Source organism: Buteo buteo, chromosome 13, assembly GCF_964188355.1.
Source record: "Buteo buteo chromosome 13, bButBut1.hap1.1, whole genome shotgun sequence".
Classification (NCBI taxonomy): Eukaryota; Metazoa; Chordata; class Aves; order Accipitriformes; family Accipitridae; genus Buteo; species Buteo buteo.
In genome coordinates, this window is record NC_134183.1 from 5,338,188 (window position 1) to 5,361,055 (window position 22,868).

The following is a 22,868-nucleotide window of genomic DNA, read 5'->3' on the forward strand; positions in this document are numbered from 1 at the left end:
TGACAGTACTGGAAAAGCCTGGGTCCACCCAGACAAATACATTCTCCACTGCAGCATGTAAAATTAAAAAAAATTAAAAAAATTTTAAAAAAAATCACATTTTGATTCTTCTCCAGCTTCTAAAAATAGGTAAGATAATCAAGATCTAATTTTTAGCTCTATGAGCCCAGCTGAGTAAGATGGTTTAATTTTAAACAGTTCCGCTGCCTTTGATAGAGGACAGTGGCACAGTCCCCTCTGTGCGGCACCCTGCTGCAGCAGCCTCCCACAGCGGGAGGCAGGTCTCAGCGCTGCCGGGAAAACCTACTGGGAGGAAACACTCGAATGGGTAGGCCAAAGTCCACGTGGTTTTATGGGGATTTTGGACATTGCGAGGGCTAGGTATGAAATGTGAGAAGAAGGGAGTGGGAAAGGGGTCCTAGAGCTTTCATAACTAGGAAAAGTATTGGGCAATTTCATGAACTGTATGGGTCACTTTGGTGGCAATTCTTGAGGTTACTGAAATCATGTATTTGAACCCTAAAATATTGTGGGCCATATAGCGGCAGCTGTATGACAGAAATGATTCCTGTGAGATTTCACCTATGGAGGAATTTTTCTTTGTAAGTGGGAAAATTCCTGGCAGTATGTGCTGCTCTTTTGTTTTGAAAAATGAGAGAAGCTGCCTCCAAAAATTACACTGCTCTCAGTTTGGTCAGAGAGGCTAGAAGGCAGAAAAGAAGCAGCCAAATCCTTTCTGTTTGCTTGTGCAATGAGGGATTTTGCTGGTTTTGTTTAGCTAGAACATCTCTTTGTTTCTCTCTACAGTTTCATACTAACTTGGAATCTTGGCTTTATCAACCAGCTTTTACAGGTCTACATAGAACTTTCTTCTGATGAAAAAAAAAGATAAACCTACTTAAACCAATGTTTTTTACTCAAAAAAAATTCCTATATTTTAATTTCACAGCCTTCCCACTGAAAATATTCCAACAACAACACTCAATGTCCCAAAATCTTCCATAAATGCAGCACAAATTTCCCCAAACAGCAAGGAGAAAATAAATGAAGCAGAATAGGAAATAAAAAAAGAGCCAGTTTCAAGTTTATGAACTGGAGGGGAAAGATATCCTCATTTTGTCACACAAGTGTCAAGAAACCCACCGAACACTACGTGCACTGCCTCTTAGGTAGCTACTTTTATTACAGATATTTTGATATTCCCCAAAGGCCATATATCAGAGTCAAGACTCATTCACCACCCTCTGACCAAGCAGTTGTATTTCTTTCATGGGAATACAGTACACAGTGAGTGCTGTCATAATATTTCTTTTGCTTATGTTGTTAAGAATGCTGTATTCAAGACATACCACAAATTAAAGCGGACAGATTTTTAGTACAACAAACCAAAGGCAAAAAGGACTAAACCACAAAGCCATACTTACCTGAAGAATTAAATCAATAGGGATGCGACTTCCTTGATAGACAGAGACCAACTTTTAGCTTTCAGTCATTTCACAGCTACTACCCAAAGACTGAGCCACAGCCTAAATTGGTTTATCCATGGAGAGACAAGGACAGGAGGACTATTTTGCCATGGCAACTGACAATTCCAGAAAAACCACCCCCAAAACTGTGCTCAGTCAGAAAATCAGCATATTAAAAGCTTGAAGATAATATCTCAGAAATTAAAAATAGGGATGAGACAGAAAATGTCTACTAAACAGAGGTTCTGTCAAAGAGATAGGAGGCAGAATTTCAAATGGTAAAGCTTTTGAATGCTATACAAAACCCTACTTGGGCCACAGAACAGAAATAAATACTCAAAAAAGAGTCATAAATAACAATAAATGCACAAGGTGACTTTCCTATAGATGCCTGGAAGGACACTACAGTTGGAACTTCATCTCTGTCGCTGAATCACTCAGCAAGGATGGCTGAACCAGGCAGTCACACTTCCACCTGTTTCAAACCACCCAGCCAAACATAGCCCTAACAAATTGCAAATTTTGACTCTGACAAATCCCTGTGGGACATGAATAATGTTTGGTCCCTCATGGATGTAACCTTCTATTACAGGAGGCCAGTAGTTCACCTGCAAGAGCAGGTGCTTAAAATTTAAACCAGCTAACTGGCAGAATTTGTGCAAAACCAGACATACACAAATGCAGCCCAGCTTCCTAACCCCAGAAAGATGGTACTATGTGAATAAACACTACTGCACTGAGATACTCCATTCTGAGGGCTATGGAAACTCAAGCAACATCTCTATCAGGTCATCCCTCCAGCCCTGGGCAGTCTCCTGCTGGCCTCAGACAGTGGGATTGCATTTGGAGTGTTGTGGCAAGAACTGAATGGGAAAACATTTCTCCCAGCCTGGGACCTCTTAGATTTCAAAGTATTTTCTTGGCCCAGCTCAGGATGAGAGGGTCAAAACCTCGGATTTTTCTCAAAAGAAAATCTAAAACACATTTTGAGAAAGGGAAGAAATATTTTTTGCCTGGGCCAGAGTGTTTCACTTTTTTTGTATTATTTTATGTGTGTTCTATACAACAACTGTGCAAAAACAAGTCAGGGAAAAAGTAATTTTGCCTTTAAAAATGTCAGTGTGTGATGTTCCACCAAATCAAAAATTCCACCTGGTTCTGTAAAAGAAAATAATCCTCAATCTCTTTTATGGCTGTTTTCGGAGGAGTCAGCATTTATTTTGTTGGAAGATGCCTACCTTGCCTTGAGTGCAAAACTGCTCATTCTCTGTACAGCAGTCCTTCAGGGCAGCATTTTGTAATCAGCTTGGGCAGACAGAGAGGTAGATTATTTTTATGCAGGTGTTTTGTACCAAGGACACTTATTTTTGCATGTATGCACAAACATAAAAAATATAATTCAGAATATTGCCAGGTGAAAGCAGGCAATTTCCATGTAAATTAGTCCCAAATGGGGGCATGCTGTGCTCTTCATTGCTCTTGGTAATTGTTCACTGGGGGTTTCTCAGCAGTTGTAGTTAATGTTGCTTTCTGAAGCTTGGAAAAAAATAGAAAAAAATGAATTGCTGAGAGTGTTGCCCTTAGAGGTTACAATAAACTTCTCATATGTGCAGACAGTGTGTTGCCTTTGTACAATCCTGCCTAGTCCTACCTAGGAACATGGACTTTTTTCTCTCTGTAACTACATGGCTGTGCTTTATCAAGCTTTTCTTCCCTCCCCTCCCCGCGCCCTCCAGTGAGGGATTCAGGCAACAACCACCTCAGGAACAACCCAAGGTGTTGACCTAATTCCTGCCAGGCTCTAAGAAGTTTTTTTACTGATTTCAGCAGGGGCTGGGATCAGTCCTTAGGCTGGACCTCCAAAAATGCCATCCCTGGAGATGTTCAGTGTACTCATTTCCCAGGGGATGAAGCAGAAGCTAAGGGGAAGGAGAATCTGGCAGATTTAGGAGCACCAAATACAAAACAGACTTCTAGATTAGACCAGGGAAGCCCAGGAACCTTCTGCTTTCCTTGGCATACCCAAGAGAGAGGCTCAAGCCAGAACATTCCCCAGTTGAAGTACTGGGGGACATGCATGTCCCAGGTTTTGACTATTGCAGGAGTGAAGATGCAGCCTCTCTCCCAGCTTCTTGAGGAAAGATGTTAGGATGAGCTGCTGATAATCACAGAGCAGGTCCCACAGTGACAGCAGGACAGAAGAGCCCACCAGCAGCTTGGTAAGGGAAGCAATTTGCAAACATGCACTGTGCTGATCGCTGCATAGCATAAACACCCCAAGAGTCTCAAGCACAGGGAGGGAAGTCTTCACATGCAAAGCAGACACCAAGCATCTGCAGGGCTGAAAACACAATGGGAGCCAGGAATGACTGAGAGAGTGTGGGTGGTAGAGAAAACTGGAGGCTGATAAGAAACAGAAAAAAAAAAGCTTCAATTTGCTCTGTTTAGTATTGCTTCTTCTTACCACACAGGCTGTTTTTTTCTCTTTGCTAGCGGTTGAAAAGGTATTTCCAACTTAATAAGTTCTTAGCTGCTTTGCCTCTACTAAGATAGGAGTGACTGTGTTAATGCTACCACAGAAGGCAGGAGAAAAGTTGTATTTCACGTTAACAGTTAGGCAACACCTGGGTTTAATATTAGGAAAAATAGTATCATGAAAACCCTTCTGACAAATGAGGTCAATCATTTGCTCAAGAACACTAGCGGCTCAATGGTCAAGGTTGAGTCGTTGCTTCAAAACACAGTGCATATGAGACGAAAAATATAAAAAATTCTGGTTACAGAGTCTCCAAAGTTTCCCCACTAGATCTGACATCCTTCATTCAAACTTTGCTTCAGCTTCCAGAAGGAAGAGTGAGCTCGGTACAGCAAGAGTGCAGAGACCCAGAGCAAACTATGTGGGAAGACATTTTGTTAGGAGCTCAGTGCTGCCAAGTCTGCACCAAAGATAAAAATACATCAACAGTCAAGCTCTGAAGGATGTGTGGTGTTATCTGTAGTAAAGATCTGCATTAACTTGTGGTGTGAGGTTAGTACTATTCCTTGACTGTCATTGCCTTCATGGTGAACACCACCCCAAACTGGGCAGAACAGCTTCTGGGAAAAAAGAAGTGATAGGGCAGATGTTTCTTGGGCTCAGGTAAGATTTGATGTCTTTGCTTGCTCCTCTCTACTGAAGTGACCCAGAGGTATTTGTTCACTAGCAAACTAGCATTGCTGCAACTGCTGGCATGCCTGGTGAAAGGAATGTCCTCAATGGAAAAAAAAGGAGAGCTTTCTTTAAGATGGGAACAACAAAAAGAAGAGAACTGCAAGTTTGAGTTCAATAAAATATTCAGGCTTTCCTGGGCTTTGCTTTTCAATAAATAGCAAAAGACAGCACAATTGGAGATAACAACTGCAATTCCAGGCTGACAAAGAAGACCTATACACATGGCCCTTCACCTTTCCTCAGTCCAGCTGCATCTGAGTCTCAGACTGCTACATTCTTCCACAGCCTAATGAAAAACCCATTTGGATCACAGTCTTATTCCAGTGCAGAAAGGCCCCCTCTGTTCTGACACAGGTGTTAGCAGACATCCTCAAGCAGCTAGTGGGGAAAAAACTTTTTTCAGAAGCCAGTGGGGGACTCTTAATTGCTACTGAAAATTTTTTCAAAGCAGCAGATCAGTTAGTAGTCCCAGCTCCATCCCAGAGGCAAACACAATTTATTTGTCATGTTTCAACAATTTTTCTGCTGTTCATACAGTGTAATTAATCACTTGGCAGGCAGGCGAACACACACAGAACTGAAAAGGCAGCTCATTCTTTGACATGCAGCAATCCTGTACCTTGTTAAGAGGCAGATTCACTCTCTTATTTGCACGTGAGAGCAGCAAAAAAGTGGAAAGCAGCAACTCAATGCAGCAATAATTAATAAGAAACAAACAGCCCTGTTTAAAACAAGGACCCTGCTATTATTGTATCTTACAACACGTTCTTCCACTGGGTTTGCATGTATGACGTTTGGGCATTGATTTCGAATGAAAAGGCAATTACTCACATCTAAAAATACATAGTCTGTCCCTTCACAAGCAGCTACTCAAATAGGTACCCTGCTACCTGGTGGTGAGAGGCTCTAAGATGTCATTCAACCTTCTTTTCTGTCATCTATTCAGGTAATCTAGATTCAGGCTCCCATCAAATCTGAACAGCCAAAATACACCAGGTGAAGAGCTGAAAAATCTAGCTCTTGTTGCCGATTCCCTTTTCCCTAAACTTAGATGCTCCCTAAACTTAGATGCTCAGACAGAAGAGCACCTAGACCCAGGTCACTCCTTCTCAGGGCCTGCAATGCAAATCTTGGCCAGGGAGCTGCAGATGCAGCCAGCCTAATTCCCTCCGAGTCCTGTGGCTAGTGCTCCCAGCTGGCTAGGTGCCCAGGAAGGCCCAGAGCCAGCCATTTGGAAATACTAGACACAAGCACTTTGCTTTGTTTGAGCTGGCTGAATCTGGGTCTGGGTTTTCACACACATACTTCAGCTGTGGACTTTCTGTCAGTTACCATCTCCAAAAGGCTATCCAAGGGCTCTGAAGTGCTACCAGACGCTTGCCACAAAGCAAATCCTGCACACTGGACTAGGGAAACTTTTGTCTCCCTTCAAACTGGAGCCAAAACAAGAGATGAGGCCATAGCAGCAAACACTGTGAAAGGAATTCAGGATCGATAAATTGGCTTCTGGCAAATTCAGAGCATTTCTATTATCGCTCTAAAGGCTGTAGGAGACAGAAATTTTACTAATAAACAGCACTTGACTGAAGCAGTGGTTCAAAAGAAGCACAACACAGACCTTAACTAAATCAATAGACTCTGAATTCATAGACAGAGGGAGCAGATTTATTTGTAGGTCCTGGAGCTGAGGGGTTCTACAACTGCTAACTCCTATTTGCAATCCCATCCTCCTAAGTTTCTTCAGATGAACTTTCTGTGGGCCAAAGAGAAAACATACTCTTTGCAGCTTGAATCAATGCTGATGGAAGTCAGTGGGATACTTCCCACTGATCTGAGAGTCCTGTAGTAACCAAGTGGTGCTCTTTGCTTTCTGCGTATCACACCTTAACAGACTTGAGCTCAACGAAAGAGTTCTCCATTCACCTGAAATACCACTGATACAGCCTCTCATTATAGACCATTAGAAACCTTCCATGGAATGGTTTTTGCATTTTAAATTGCATATACAATAGCATATTTTTCTCCTTTTTGGACAGTTTTCAGATGTTAAAAGCTTATCAGCTTTTGTTCTTGTTTACACAGAAGGGAAAAAAAAAAGTAAAAGCAGACCATTTAGAAAATGCCCCAAGCTCCTGATATCAGGGGATTTTATGTATAAATTTAAATTAATTGCATCCAGTTGGTTGCAATTAAAGGCTGGAAGCTCGGTAGTTTCTTCTTCCCCATTTGACTCAACATACATAAACAGCTGGATCAGTTCAGCACCTTACTATGGCTCCTGCCACTTCATCCCGCTTCTTGGCATTACCTTCACCTCTTCAGGTTTCTGCCTTTGGGCTTCAGAAAGCTACAATACAGGTAGTGGGCACTTGGGAGGGGAAGCAAAAGTGAAAGCAGGGGACAGGGGAAATAACATGACAAGGATAAATCTCCTCTTCCTCTCAAATCACATTGTGAATACAGAGGCAGCATAACAATGAACCAGCTCAGTACCTACTTTTGTGTAAGTACAACCCCCTGGGTGGAATAAAAAAGATGCATTCCCTTTTAAAATATCTATTTGTGCCATCACAGCAGATGTATCCTTCTGCTGCCTGAGAATTTGACTGCACCTGAGAATTGGACAGACATGCAAAGCATATACTGGGATGAAAATCAGATTAGACAGGCAACTACCATTTGTGCCATTGGGAGCTGCCCATAAACTTGACGACATCGGCAGGAATTCACACTCAGTAAGGTCTGGGAGAGCTCGTATGTTTTCAGTATGTGCTTCCTTGGGAATGAGGAACAAATCTCATGAATAGTGATAACCTCAAACCCACCTGGACCTCAGTTCTCCTCTGTTTCATCAGATTGAAAACAACTTTCTGCCATAGCAGAGGATCCTTAAAGCAAGTGCAGAGCCTTTTCCCAGTCTTTAACTGACATCTAGCGAACAGTTTCTAAACTGCACCTGAAAGACCTGGAGATGAAACGATCCCCTCTGGAGGGCAGCTGTGCAGAGGAGCTGTGGCATAAGCATGGGGTGTACAACAACACGCACTGTTTCCTGTCCTCTCCCCACCACGATAGCCCATCTGCCCTGTGGGCAGGTGGGGAAGAACCTGCTTCTGCTCAGAGGCTGCACAAATACTGCAGTGGCCCAATTAAAGTGGGCAAACACAGCTCCTGGACTCTGCTGCAACGGTGCTGCTGACTCCAGGGATCATTACAGGGTGGCGAGTGGACATCAGAAGTCCTACCCAGGAGTGATCAGCAAGGCTTCCACCACAGCACTGCCAGATCAACTCTTTCTGAACAGGAAGGGTCATCCTCTGCCCCCTTCCTCTCCCAGAGGCACAAATCTAGAACTCAAATGGGAAACTCATCGGCCGCTATCTCAGCAGCTATCAGGATTAGCAACTGCAACTCCCACCTTCAGGCTCTCCTGCAGGATAGGTGGCATGAGTGGCACAGTTTGCAGCCATCTCACAGTTCTTCAAGCACTCTCCACAGCACATCCTTGGGTGACAGCAGATGTGAAATCCCTGAGGAATAAAGACCCAACGACCATGCCGCCTGCCTTCAAAGAGTGTCAGAACCAGCCTGCAATGTCTGCATAGCAATAGCGGAACATCTAGTGTTTGCAGAGAGCCTGCTTTCCATTTTATAGCCTCTATCATCTACTGCAAAACAGGGAGTTTGGTTTATGATACCTATTATGGTAACCAAGCAACAGCATGGGGGGTATCTATGTCATCAGTTACAAAAAAATAGGGTTATAGAAACAAGCAGAGTGATGGTGGTGTCAGCCTGCTACAGCCCAGGTACTAAAACCAGCCTGTCATTTTCATCAAGCAAAAAGAGCCAATAAGCCCAGACAACTCTTCCTTATTAAGAAAGTTTATGACCAAATTCTGCCCTCTTGTTTGCAGTCATGGAGGGCTCCTTCCATCTTGTGACAGACATCTTCTGCACTGAGGTGAAGGAAATGTTTTTATACTTTCTGAATGAATAGTAGAAGCTGTTTTGTATAACACCACAAAGTGTCATAACACTAGCATGCTTATCACGTCTTTCCTCAATACATGAGTATTGTTCTCACACTTAATCATCTGGGAAGGTAAAATGCTTTCCCCACTGATTTCAGGATCACTTGCAGTCTCATAACACCCTTGACATGCAATCCTTACCTAATGTACAATGCTAACTGTACCTTTAATCTTAAGAATTTACATGGGTGGAGGTGATTAAAACCAAAGTAAAATGAAGGGGAGAAATAGGTGCTTAAAGGAAAACTTAATATTGTCCTGCTTGTTAGACTGCGCAGACACTATCAAATTAAGTATACAGATGAAGACCTTTAATGGTTTGAAAATACCCAACAGCCAAAATACTATCAAGGTTGCCAAAGGTGTATTGTTTCTGCTTCCCAACAGCTGTTGAGTCCCTGTTTATTATCTGCAGAAGGTCTCTGAGGACTTGTTCACCTACAAAGTTTGACTGATTTAATTAGATACAAATCAGTGTTTCCTACTTGTGTCGTGCCAGTGAGCTTGTATGCGATGTCTCCCTTCACAGCCAAGTGAATAATGAGGCTTGTATGAGCAGCACTATCCAAATCCTAAACACTCTCATACCAGCTGACAGCTAGCCTATGTTAAATGCAGCTTAAACCAGTATGGAAGACTTGCTAACAGTCATGAACCTAGAAAGGAAGAGTCAACAGGCTGAATAAAACAACAGCATTTACAATGACTCAACTACACATCACTCCAGAGGCTTCCTGAGCCCGCTAACAGAATTAGTGCTTCTCTTACCTGGTAATAGTAATCAACATACTGTGGCTTGTAATGTCGAGGCCCAGAGTTTTCAGGAGACAGGACATCCTTTAGTAACTCTTCACAGCCTGACAAAGAGAAACAAGAGCAAATGGTCAGGCTGAGAGTTTATCTTCCCAGAGATTGCATGGACAACGGAGGAAGAAATACAGGTTTGTACCTAATATGTATGCACAAAACATTGAAAGCTAGCTCTGGAAAATGTTTACATAGTATAACAAAGCTCTGCCCTCAGAGCTCTGCATAGCATATATTCAGCATGTGGCACTTAAATAAGTGCAATTACACTAATGCTGACTCTTAGCATGGATACACTACATTGCAATGAAACTAAAGCTGAACATTGCTTGGCTTGGTAAACTATCCTGTGGGATAGAAACCTGCACCTGACCAACCCCAAACTCTGAAGTCAAACACTGGATTTGCAGGCTTGGCTTGAGCCAGTGTCTATTTCACATCAGTGTCAGTGGAGCTGCTTCTGATTTTCTCTGGTCTAAGTGACAAAGGGGCAATACTTAATGTCACAAATTCCCCTTCAAAAAGAGCTCTGTCACAGAGTGTACAGTGTTTGGCAAGCAAGTATCTATGCACTGCAACCAGAGTTTGCTTTTGTTAACAACCACATTAACAGCTGGAAAAATCAATGTCTGTGTTTCCCTCAGTCCTTCTCTCATCTGAAAACCTGAGACAAACATAGAAACACTGAAATCACCAAATGCCTCATTCCCCATTAATTACCAATGACCGCACTTGGCATGTTGAGCTGCAGAACTGCAGAAGGCAGTAATACCAGGCCAGGTTATTTTAGAATAACCAGCTTACAGCCTTGGGCCTAAACTGTGTGAAACCTGGTCAGCATGTGTTGCACACTATCCTACTTGGAAGCTGCAATTATCCTGCAGTATTCCTCTTTTCCATCCCATTGCTAACGCAATACGTTTGGCTGTGACTTTACACACTGATACCCACTCACGAGGCATGTGAGTCAGAGGAAACAGAGTAATGTAAGGAAGTGTGAACTGCACAGGTTTATACTTTTAGCTGATCTTTTCTCTTGTTTTTAAAATAAAGAAATAACATCCATAGGGGTGAAGATACCTTGTGGCTATGGAGGTGAGTCCCTTCAAAAGGAAAGGAGTACTTAAAAGAACAGAAAAGGTGACCAGATGGAGGAAGCCTAATATGGGAGATCAGTATGTTATCCCTGTCTTCCACACACAGGCATATGTCAGAGGCAGCACATGGTGAAAGCAACCATTAAGATATCAGGAGTGTCACATGGACAACAGGCAACAGGACTTTTTCCCCTTTTCCAGCTTCTGCAGCAAAGTGAGATTCTCAAGCGGCACAGAACAGAGAATAAGCTATTAATTGCATACTTCCGTGTATTTTTCACTTTGCTGGAGAAGTTAGTGGGTGAGAATGGTGTGTTAGGGTCACTTCCCAAAGGGGAGCTCACCTGCGAATAACAATCCAAAAAAATAATTTACTGGCCGATAGAAGCAAGGTGTTAAACTTGTTTACCTAGAGAGGGCATCTTTCTACATAACTTGCCCTCCCTTTGACTCTCACATTTCCCACCCAGCCATGATCCTTTTCTTTCTCTTGGTTTTATCATTAAGTGTATCAGCCTGTGCTTGACTGAGGTTATTCTCTAGTCCTCTTACAGAGGAGAATTCAATTTACTGTTTGTACCTTTCGACATTAATAACCAAAGATTATTACTCATCAAACTGCCCTGTGCCAGCACCCACTGTGAGAGTCTTTACACGTATGAACTCCTTACTTTGCTAAAAGGTCTCTGCATGATATGGAGCACCTACTCATTAAAGTGAGTTATCTCCAACAAAAAAGAAAATAAATGCCAAGTGCTGCACAGTAATGGATGTAAATTAGTGTAATGAAGGAGATGTGTTTACACAGTTCTAAAAATTCCCAACAACAATATCTTCAGCCATAATTTCAAGCCTTATTTTCTTAATTCAGTTGTACTAACAACACTGCTTCTAGCTAAAGATCTCTAAGCAGTCAATCTTCATTTAAGCCTGTTAGGTGAGAAGTTATCACCTCCCCCAACTTTTTTCTTTGGTGGGGAAAAGTCATAAAGGCTGTGGGTCTTCAAAGAAGGATTTAACTGCCCAGAACAAGGAGAATCAGAAACCTTTCTGCCTTGCCGCCTTTCAAAATGCCAGCCAGGCTGGTCTGTTAGACAAACAGGTCCCAGTTCTCCAGGGTCTCAAACCTAGAGTTCAGCTGCAAGGTCTTCTGTGTCCCCTCTTTGCTGTTCAGTTCCTACCTAAGATTATTCCTGATCACATTCTTTCATTTTCCTTGTCCATTAAGGGGGACCCCTTCATGAGAGCCCTTGGCCATTTAAAGTCAAGCCTATAATTTATTCAGTAAAAACACTGGGGGGAAAAGCATTGCCTCCTTTGTACCTAACCTACTTGGGGCAGACCTCACCATTTCTTCATGAGAGCCACCTGGCACAAGCTTTTATGTCCAGATCCAGAACCACAGAAGCTGATCAAGCATTTGGCCCATTTCCAGAACACCACCAGGCATTTAATCCAATTTGTTTACCTAGCTGCATAGCTTAAAATGGCAAACGAAGCCAAATCTTGCTCTTACTGAAGTCACAGGCCAAGTTTCCATTTGCCCTGACACACTCAGGATGTAGGCCTATCTGAGACTATCTCCTTCTGCAAAGGTAAGTTTTTGGTGGGAAGATGTTTGAGTGTGCAGCAACCAGTGTCCCCTGTGGGAGAGGTTTGCTTAGCATGCAAGCTGGCATGACAGCTTGGATCGCTTCATCCTGCAGGGAAGATTTGCATGTTGTTATACTCCATAAAAAATGGAAGAAGAAAAGGAAATGCTGAGAGGCCATTTTCCTCTGAGATTACTGAAACACGTCATTGCTACCTTGCAGACATCTGAACCTGTTCCAACATCCATCAGATCAGGAAAGATGGCCACTGGCTTCAAGAATCTTAGGATTGTGCCACTGGTTTTATTCCTGTTAAGAGCTGTGTTTAAAGAATAAATTCTCTGTTGTTCTTTTTCCCTCTGAAGACGCAAATCAGAATCTCTTAACTGTGGAGGACTGTGGTGCTGATCTTCTCTTTGGGCCACCCCTTATCACCAGGAAGGTGGGTTTTGGCACACTGTAGGGAAATGCATCAGCTTTCTTACTTGGTGTTTTTCTACAACAGTATCTCACCTTTCACTCCCCTTATCTAAATGATAATTTGAATTTTCCAAGTACTCCAAGAGGTTTATACAAGGAGCATAATACAAAGAGGGGACACTGAAGTGTCCCAAATGATGTGCATATGTCTTCTTATTACCAGAATATATTTTGGCTTGCAGCCTGGGAAATGCCAGTGAGCTAAATTAGTGTGTCACAGTCCAGATAGAAAATACAAAAAATCAAGGTTTACTCTGGCAAATCTCAATATGGAAATATTAAGGTACTGGACAACAATTTGTACAGGGAGCAGTCTAGTCTCCACACATGGTGCTCTCTGCTACCAGTACCACTCTTGAGAAAAACATGCTTGCCTAGGCTTACAGAACTGCCATAATGGATATTTCAAGCTGTGCAGCAGTATGCACCCAAGGCTAGAATCTGTCCATAAATAACCCACTGCAAATAAGTGAAGGAATACTTCCTGGCTACTTCAAGGACCTCCTGCACTTAAGATGTCCCATTATTGCTATAACTTCATTTTCCAGGAAATAGTAAAACTGAAAGCCACTTACATGGCTGATTAGAGATATTTCATTTGGATGTCTACTTGTATCATAAGATATTAATGTGCTCGATGTTCTCTCTCCTTTGCTATGGTTGGGAAAATTTCCTCATCTACATTTTTGGGCAGCACTTGGCAAGGAGACTTAGCTGCACTGCAATCATAGTGAGGGAGTAGATAGAGGCAAAGAGCTAACCCAGGGATAGTTTCAAGTCCTTGTGTATTTACTGCTGCAGCCCTGTAAAAGGATGTGCCTTTATGGAGGAACACTCTGCTAAAGGGCTCTGCATTATATAAATCGCCATGCAGGGTGACACAGATCAGGAACAATCTTCTATCTGGAGAAAGAACTTAACTATCAGATCACAAAGTGACAGTGGTCAGAAGCTGCTGAATTTTCTTCACTGGCTAAAGACACCTGATGAGCCAGCACAGAGGCAGCTTCTCTGTGCCACTCAGAAGACTGTTTGACACATAGACATGTATGAGTTCTTGTTTAGCAAAGCGCTAAGTCACTCTCCAGTCTGGTCTGTCAAAATTATGTGAGTTAACTATTTATCCTAATATTAAAAATGCATAAGCAAACACAGTTCATTTGGCCAGAACTGGGTTAGGGAGTAGCATATGAGCTTGGTATTATTTGCTCTTTGCAGGGCAAAGTGAAGTAAAATGGGAAGTGACCTGTCCCTGGTCAGAAGAAGTCTGCTGCAGAATAAGAATGCTAAGTAGCACCAAAACCACTAGGTCATTTATCCTTTCTTTTTGTGGAAATAGCCAGCTAAGATTTTTCCTTTCTTGAAAATACCCGCCTGAGACTCGTAAACTCTCAAAACACAGTGCTGACTGTCCAGAGGCAGGACAGGATCATCTTTAGTCCTAAGCAAAGATGATGAAAGTGTTTTACAAGTCACTGAAGGGGAAGACATGAGCCTTTAACTTTTTCAGTTTACTCAGGATGCTAGACAAGACTTCTCTTATAAAATAATTTTACAAATTTACCTTCAGTTTCATTTAAAAACTCTTGATTTTCACACCCTAACAAAGAGTCAATTTGCAAACAGACATTCAGGCCACAAATAAACACAACTGTAGCAAAGCGATTTCCTGCAAATGCTCCAAGAAGGCGATTTAACCCATACTGCATCAGGCAATTTTCACAGGCAATTAAGCGATTTTAATACTATAGGAAATAAAATCTGGTTACCTAATTGAATGTAGTTGGTTCCTGGCATTTTTCCTAAGAGCAATAGCTTTTTACTTTATCTACCCTTGGATCTTTAATGTTGTTATTAGCTTCATTTATGGTTCCAGACTGTATTTAGTAAAATTTAGTTGAGTCTTAGAAAACTCTGAAGTACTTTTAAGAGTAACCAACTTCAGTTCATTAAACAGCTATAGCGTAATTTACAAGAGGAGAGCTCAGCTCTTCACATTTATGCGACAGTCCTTCTCCTTGGAGCCATCCCAAGTACCAATCCTGTCAATAAGTTATTCTTAAAAGAATGGATAGATTCATCAAATCATCTCCAGTTATGGCATACTGTGAAGTTTCAGATCTATAGCTATGAGCCTAAATGGGTTCCTCAAGACTTTGAGGCTTTCTGCAGTGCTTTACTGAAATTCCTGTGTTAGTGCAGCTACCCTGGTCTTAGGTATTGGTATATATTACAATACTGGTGTCTGGCAAATAAAGATACATTCATTTTACAAGACTGCAACATATCCACCTCTTATTCCATACTGGATCTTCAGGACAAAGCTGGTACCATACTATTCTCAGCTATTGGACTGCAAATTAAATTTTGAAGTTAGTTAAAAGAGATGGTCAAAACTCAGCACTGGTTTTGTGAGAAATATGCTTGTTTGGAGCATCTGAATGAAACAATAAAAGCAAATTAAAAAAAACCTCTCCAGTGAAACAGAAGGCCAGAAATATTCTGCTTTGGAAAACTTTGTTTTGAAAAAAAAACCAAAAACCAACCAAACATCAAATTTCATAGTATATTATTTTCATATTCTTTACAGTCCGGATAACCTGTCACAGTCTGAGCTGCCAGAACAACCAACTTCCCTTTTTGAACGTTTCTTTAAAGCTTTGGGCAAATCTGTATTCTTGGAATTTTCATCAAAATTGCTAGGAACTCATGGAGAAACATATATACTTTTAAACTTTTATCTGCTCACATAAAGACCGCTTTTAGAAGCTTTCCAGACAACTGCAGTAATTAGATGCCTAAGGAACCAGGGAAGCACAGAGATGAATTTTTTAAGGCACATAATGGTCTGTGTTACTATTTTGAAGATTCAAAGGTTGCTATTGCTGCAGGTGGGGAAGCATATAAATTCACAACTGTGCTTCTTCCACGCCATTAATGAATATGAAGGAGCTCCTACAACTCTCAATTTTCAAATATTGTAAACTGAGCATAATTTAAACGTCCTTAAAACTTCTACAAGGTGAGGAAAAGAATCTCTTGCTCCAGGAGAAAAACAGGCTGTACGATTTCATCTGAAAAAAAGTGATTCTGCTAAAGCACAAAGACTCGTTATTGCAGAAATGCCCTGTGCTAATGTGGCTCAGTCTCTCCCATTACAAAAGCCATTACCCTCCAATTAGTACACAGTGGTCAGTGTTGTTTTCATGGTTAAAATAAGCTATAAAGTCAGAATACATTTGCCCTTATCTTTTAATTCTGTATTAATTTGTATTCGTGCTGTACCCGCTCACCTCTGTGAGCTGCAACACCAAGGTCAGTAGGGGGAGCTCACCCTTTATTTGTCAGGCTTTGGGTTTCTTTAAGCGGCGTATCAAAGCAGAGAGACTATTGGAAAGACAACAGAAATCTTAAAATAGAAGGAACAGGTCAGACTTAATTAGAGCCTGCTAAACATTTCAAGAGCCTGGTCCGGCAAACACGTCTGACTGTGGAACCTACCACATGTTGGAAATAACAGTTCCACTCAAGCCTTTAAGTATTACAAGCAGCAGAAAATATTTACTGTATCAGTACAATAAATTCATTACAGCAAAACCAGTCATTGACTCCACTGAGCAAACAGTAATGGATCCCACACTGACCCTGCTGAAATCAATGGGAAATCAGCCTCTGAGTGACGTTCTGGCTGCTCTCAAAGTCTCCAAGCAGTGCCACTTCTCAGGCTATACTGGCTTTGACACAGCTGCTAGGTAAGAGGGTACTGGTGTTATTTCACGGCAATTGCTCTCCAGACAGATGCAGTTATTAGAAATAAAGCCATGCAGTGAGCAGATAGAAAGGGCAGCTTCAGCAGGAGGAAAACCTTCATATTTTGGCATTCCAATGAAATTGCTGCAAAGCTTTAAATTTGATGGCAAGCCTGTCCCTGTCTCTGGCAGAGCCTAATTGCATGGGGAAAGCAGCCTAGACAGCAAGGGCTCCGCACAGATGCTGAGGCAATGTACTTTAATGCACAAAGGACCAGAAAAAGAAGCAAAGCTTTCCATAAACAGAAAGTGCCCTGCCTGTTCAGTATTCTATCCCAGAGACACAGTGGGAATGAGTTCCTCCAACACACTTCACCCCTCTAGCATAGACACCTCCACTTGAAAAAGTCCTCTCCATCACTTCCAAAGGTCCCTGCTGCTAGTGAGACTCCTTAGCATATCCTTCCCCCCAGCTCCAGCTACTCAGCAGCTGAAGAAGATTAATTGTCTTTTCCACCTGATAGTCCCAGCAACTGCTGTGGAGGTACATGACTTGTATGTCACGAGGTTTATCGAGCTCAGAAGCACTAAGGAGGAGACAAGCCTTGATGATCACTTGTAAAGGAACACAACACTTTTCATTTGTACCATACAAGCGTGAACAATGCTCTGGTTTATGGAGGAGAGAGGCCAAGCTGCAGATGTCAGATCCAGGGTTTGGAGTTTCTCCTTACAGCGAGAGCTGCTACTAACCAGTTACAGAGCAGACATGGAACACTCTGATGTTTGGGATTTTTTTCAGGTTCCAACATTTAGTTTTTCACTAAGATCCATACCTGGATCTGAAATGCTCAAATCAACATCATCAGAGGTCAATTCTTTACCACTGAGATTTGAATCTGGTGTTCTAGATGCTTCAAACCTCATGCTTTAAACAAATTCAAGGCACTGAACTACCAAAAAAAGCCTTGTCACTATTATCACCTCTGTGCAGCAAAAAATTTCTTCAGCATACTATAAAGGCAAGCATCTATGAGACAAATTAATTTGAAGTCTCATAAATAAAAAATACGGCAAGGCATTAGGATAGTAAAGCTTGAATTTAAACATTTGGCTTCCAGTGCTACAAGTAACACAGCTTCATACTCCATTACTGAAAAAAAACACTGTATTTATAGTAGGATCTCATTTTGCTCTATTAATCTGATTGCCCCAAGCAACTGCAATAGGCTGAGATGTCAAAGAATCATATGTGTAATCCGTTGCGGCCAAGACAAATTGCTTTTGTTCGATAACAAGCCTGCTGCTACCTCTGGGATGTGGCTGCACTGATAAGTGAGAGGTAACAACATGATGGAGGCTTCCCTTTCTGAAAGGTAGACATACCCTTTCTGAACCTTAATATGACCAATTTAATTTTTAAGAAAAATATGGCTGGTAGCTAAAGACCAATAAAATTTCCATGCTGTGAGGTAAGCAACAGAACCAGCTTTTCTAAAGAGATGCTGTGAAAGCATGCATGACAATGTCTTATCAGAAATAGATACAACTGCTCCTGCAATTATACACACTTGGCACTGATGCAGTGTAAGTGTTGACAATGCTAATGATGTGTTAAGAGAGCTCTAGGTGATGCTACAGAATTGGATGATTTCTCTGTATCTGTTCACATATACATACTAATATCCATCAAACATATGATTTGGACTCTACCTATAATAGGCTCCACATAAGGGCTTTAAGCTATTCATAAACTTGGAGTACAAGGTATTCCCAAAAGTTTGATTCAGTCACATCTTTGCAGGACCAGATCTTAGGATATGAATACATGAATCAGTTCCCATAAGGTGAACAAGGATGAAAACTCCCAAGGCATCATCACCCTCCGGTAACTGTCAAAACGCACACGCTGTCCCTCACAGTAAAGGAAACATAGCTGCCCACTCCTTCACTGTGGTTACTGCCCACTGTGGACAAGGGCGTAGTTATTACAGAACAGATGTTCTTCTGGGTCACATCTATCCCTTTCTGATCATATTTTGTGCATTTGTGCACATCTTTAGACTGTGAGTTACAGAGGACTACCAGATGATTTACAGACCTTGTGTCTCATTTAACCCAGAACACAGTTTGCTACAGCATTTCCTGCACAAGGAAAACCTCTAGGATAGACTTTAGTGTCTATACACTATTGTATTAACTTTCCTTCTGGCCCTTCTATTGCATTCTCTTCAAACACATCAGTGTCACCTTGGAAGGTGTCTCTATGAATATGGACTGAGAGCAGCTTCTTGCTGTAATTTTACATAATTATACACTGTCCTCAGCTGCCATAAACTGTAATTAAAATTGCTGTGGTGTTATGTTCTTGCATCATTATAGCTTCGTAATAATCTCATTGTAGCAGACTCTCCAGAGGCTTCTCCTGGAATCACACTACGATCATTGTGACATTCACCCTGTCCCTGAAGTGAAGCCTCTGGGCTATGACAGCACTGTGGCACTTTGCTAAGGACATACTACATGTCTGGAAAAGGACAGGCTGGATTATTTTGCTATGGGAAGCTAGAATACTAATCAGCAGCAAAACTGCTAAAGTCCCTCTTCACTATTTGCTTTGTTGCCCTTGGGCTAAGCTATAAAGCATAATAATGTCTATGTTTTCTGTCAAGGACTCTGTTTCCTTGCAAAGGAGATGGTTTGACCCATCTGGTGTCTATCTTCAGGGCTTACATGGCCAACCTGTCATTAGCCTTTTCACTCCGATACATGTCCCCAAGTACTTTGAAAACATGAATTAACTATACCTTGCAGATACCTCGAGAAGAGTATAATAGTCTTAAATTTCCTGGTAGAGAAACTAAAGCCCAAGGGCTCTCTAACTTCCTTAGGTTAGAGATCAAGAGCAGAACCAGGTAAGAACCTGGAAGTATCAGACTTTGCCATTGCCTGCTAACCACAAAGCTATTCTTTCTTCTGCTATATTTGTCTTTAAACTACATCACATTTGTTCTGAAAAACTAACAGTAAACCAATACACAAGTACCTGTGGATGCAGGAACTCTAGCATTGCTCACCATCGATACATGAGATGCACAAAAAGGAAAAATATACTGGCTCTGTTCCCACAGCTGCCCTACTGTCACTATCAATAACCACAGTCAAAAGAGAGGATGTCTTTGACCATTACATTTTCTGCAACCAGAGAAGTATTAGTGGAACTGAAGTGGATGATTTTTAAGAAATATGCACGTACCTTTGATAGCAAAAACTCCATGACAGAAGTCCTTAAAATTGATTCTTCCCAAATCATTTGGGTCCAAGTACTTTGCCAGTTTTTCCACCTGAAAGAAAAGATCATCAAATACATGTTGAGCTTGCTGCATCATCTGCTGCTCAGTTGGTCTATATCTTCTACAGAAGACCCCAAATGGAAGAATACCATTAATGTTCACTTGAAGCGCCCAACAAATTGTTCTGCAAGAAGAAATCATGTCTTATATTTGGATTACCTAGTGCTGAGTAAGGCGCTCGCTCTCATCAAAATTTCTGCAGTTGGGACACATTTATACTCTCCTATGTGAATCTGTGACCTAGCATCTCATCTTAGAGCAGGATGCTAACAGAATCTCCTTCCCTAGGAGCCCTTGCTGTGTATGCAGCTCATAGGAACTTAAAACCTTAGTGATCTTCATTCCTCTTAGCAAAAGTTATTGGGGAAGGAGAAAGGACAGACAAAGACGTGCACAACCCATAGTAGCCTCATTCCCTGAAGAATCCAGACTATAGGAGAGAAAACTCATTGGCCACTTGGGATCAAACAAAACTTCCTTTCCACAGCAGAGAATACAAGCTTTGTATAGGAAAATAGAAGTATATTAACAGCACAAAAAGATTCATGTGATAAGACAGAGAACGGTTCTGTTCAGTACACTATGCAAACAAGCAATGTACTTATTGTTTATAATCTCAGCTTCACAATTTAGCCTTTCTGATCACTACTCACCATAAAATGAGATTACACTGAATTTAAACACAGCCACCAAATTGGCATGTGCCCCAAAGAAGGTCTGGCAGATTTTTCAGGAGGGTTTTGGGGAAGAGGGAGAAAAGCAGTCTAGACTGGAGAGGGTGTTGTGTGTTGTGCTGTCTAGAATAAAGGAATAGAGAGACAAGTAGCTGAAGAAGAATAAGGAGAAAAGCAGAACAGTTCGGGGAGGTGGGCACAGTGCTGGGACACCCCAGCTGGCTGTTCTCTTCTCTGTGATAAACATGCTGCATGACACTGTGTAAGTCCCCTCATGTCCTTGTGCCTTTGCCTGTACCTAGCAGATACCCTCACTGAGGCAGAGGCAGCCTCTTGCTGCTCGTAAGCAAGCTCACAGTCAGCTGCAGCACAACTCTGACCTTGATCTGGGCCCTCCAGACACCCTGGAGTATAAACAAGATGACTGTAGGAGGCAAAGACAGCAGTCAGGCACGTAGGATGCTGCACAATCCTGGTGACTACTACGTGAGCTCAGATATGTCAGTCTGAGCAGCAACAAAAGCTCAGCTGGAAAGATATGCAGCAAATGAATCCAGATGACCCAGTTTCTCAATTTTCTGGGGTTTTTTTTTGGTGTGTTTTTTTATTTTTTTTAACACACTAGGAAAACCCCAGCAGTTTCTTAAAGCCCTGCAGATAATGCACTAATGTGTGTGCATGACACTTCTTCCTTCAGATTTTCTCAGTGCTTATAAATTCCCTCTGTGCCAATAAATGCCATGATCAGCCAAAGACCTCTTTAGAACAAGCAAATCTGGATGAGAAAATGACAAAATTTTTACTTGCATGCAAAATTCTACGTTGAATGAGAAAGGAACAATTTGATCCTTAGACTGAATCCTTTCCCCTCTCCTTTTCTTAGAAAAAAAAAAAATCAGCTCATGTAGGCAGGCCAAATAAGGAGCTGCATGATGAGTTCGGAGCCCATGACAAGTTAGAAATCTTCTTAAAACTTTCTTATTGCAGAAGGCTTCAACAACTCAAATCCTGCCAGTCGGGCAGTGGAGCCCAGCTGTCAGCTATTGTGTGACTCATGATCAAATTCCTACATCTGGTATCACACGCAATTACTGTAGCCCCACTAATTTATAGCAGCAGAAGACACGTTTCTGTTTCCAAAACATAGCCACTTCACCAGAAACTGTAGTGTGCGTTTAATGCATGCAAGACTAGCTGGAAATCCTTACTGAAACCAATTAAGTAGATACACGCTTGATATGGAAAGCTGGGTCAGTGTTATGCCTGCTCACTTTCACAAACATAGATGTTATAGAAAGATGAAGTGGTGGCAGGAATTCCTTTCTTCAAACTATTTTTGGGTGCATTCAAAGCAGTATAACTAAACAGGCCATTGAGGCTGGGAGCAGCAAGATTTTACAGCCGAAAATCTTCCTGACCACTGTAGTAGCTTAAATATGTGGCAGATGGGTCAGCTGGTGTAACTCAGCCTGGCTCCAGAGGCTTTGATGAAGACCTTGCTGTGGCCAGTAGCTGAGCATCTGTCCCCTCATGGATACAGCAACAAAATCTAATCAGACACCAGTCTTCTAGGTTACAAGATCAGCCTGTAATTCTCTGACAAATGGCAAGCTCCCATCATTGTAATGTAAGTAAATACTATTTCAGATGGTTGCAGCGTTGCTTTAGAGAATCCCATTTCCTGTAGGTCTCTTGCTAAGAGGCAACACATTGTGGTTTAGGTTTTAATGTACAGATTCCTGCAGCCAGCTGGGAAGCCTCTACACTATTTAATATTGTGTTATAACACAGTAGTGTCACTGGGTGTTCCCAGTGAATCTGGCACATTAAGTTTATTTTGCAAAGTTGATCCAATGAGTTGCTCAGCCATATACAATTACATTTTTTTAATCAAATTAAATAAGATGTTATATGCCTGGGTGCGTGTATTATGGAGGAATGGAGAATACGTTCACATTTAGGTCTGAGCAATGTCTTAACAGTAAATGAAATTATCACCTAAGCAAAGTACTTCAGTCTCCAGTTTCCCCTGAATCTAATTTTGCAGGTTTTCAGTTGGATTTTATAATGCAAGTAACTGACATCAGTGCAGGACATGATGAAGAATTTACAGAACAGCCTGATGGAATTTATGCCACTAGTGTTCACATCTTCAGCCAGTGCTAATCAATGCAGCTCCCAGCACAGGCCAGGGGCTACAAGGATTTTGATCAACTGGGACTATATTTAGGTGGATACTTGCATAGAGTTTGTGCATCAATATACACACGTGTATTGTATATAAAACCCTGCATATTTGCACAGAGTTTCGAGCCTGTACTGCACTTGATCATGCATTTTTACCAGTAGTTTTCTGGGATAAGGCAAGAAGCTCTTCCTAGTTAATTCCAGACTGAAGGCATTAC

The 22,868-nt window shown here is 41.7% G+C and overlaps 1 protein-coding gene across 1 annotated transcript in view; it reads right to left on the reverse strand.

Annotated features, from left to right (window-relative positions):
- Positions 1-19,766, reverse strand: part of RAB11FIP4 (RAB11 family interacting protein 4) — an 84,038-nt gene extending 64,272 nt beyond the window's left edge. The window contains exons 1-2 of the mRNA XM_075044372.1: positions 19,693-19,766; positions 9,480-9,568 (exon numbers count right to left, since the gene is read on the reverse strand). The gene's annotated coding sequence lies outside the window, so the exon portion shown is untranslated. The remainder of the gene's footprint in view (positions 1-9,479; positions 9,569-19,692) is intronic.
- Positions 19,767-22,868: the final 3,102 nt, after the last annotated feature.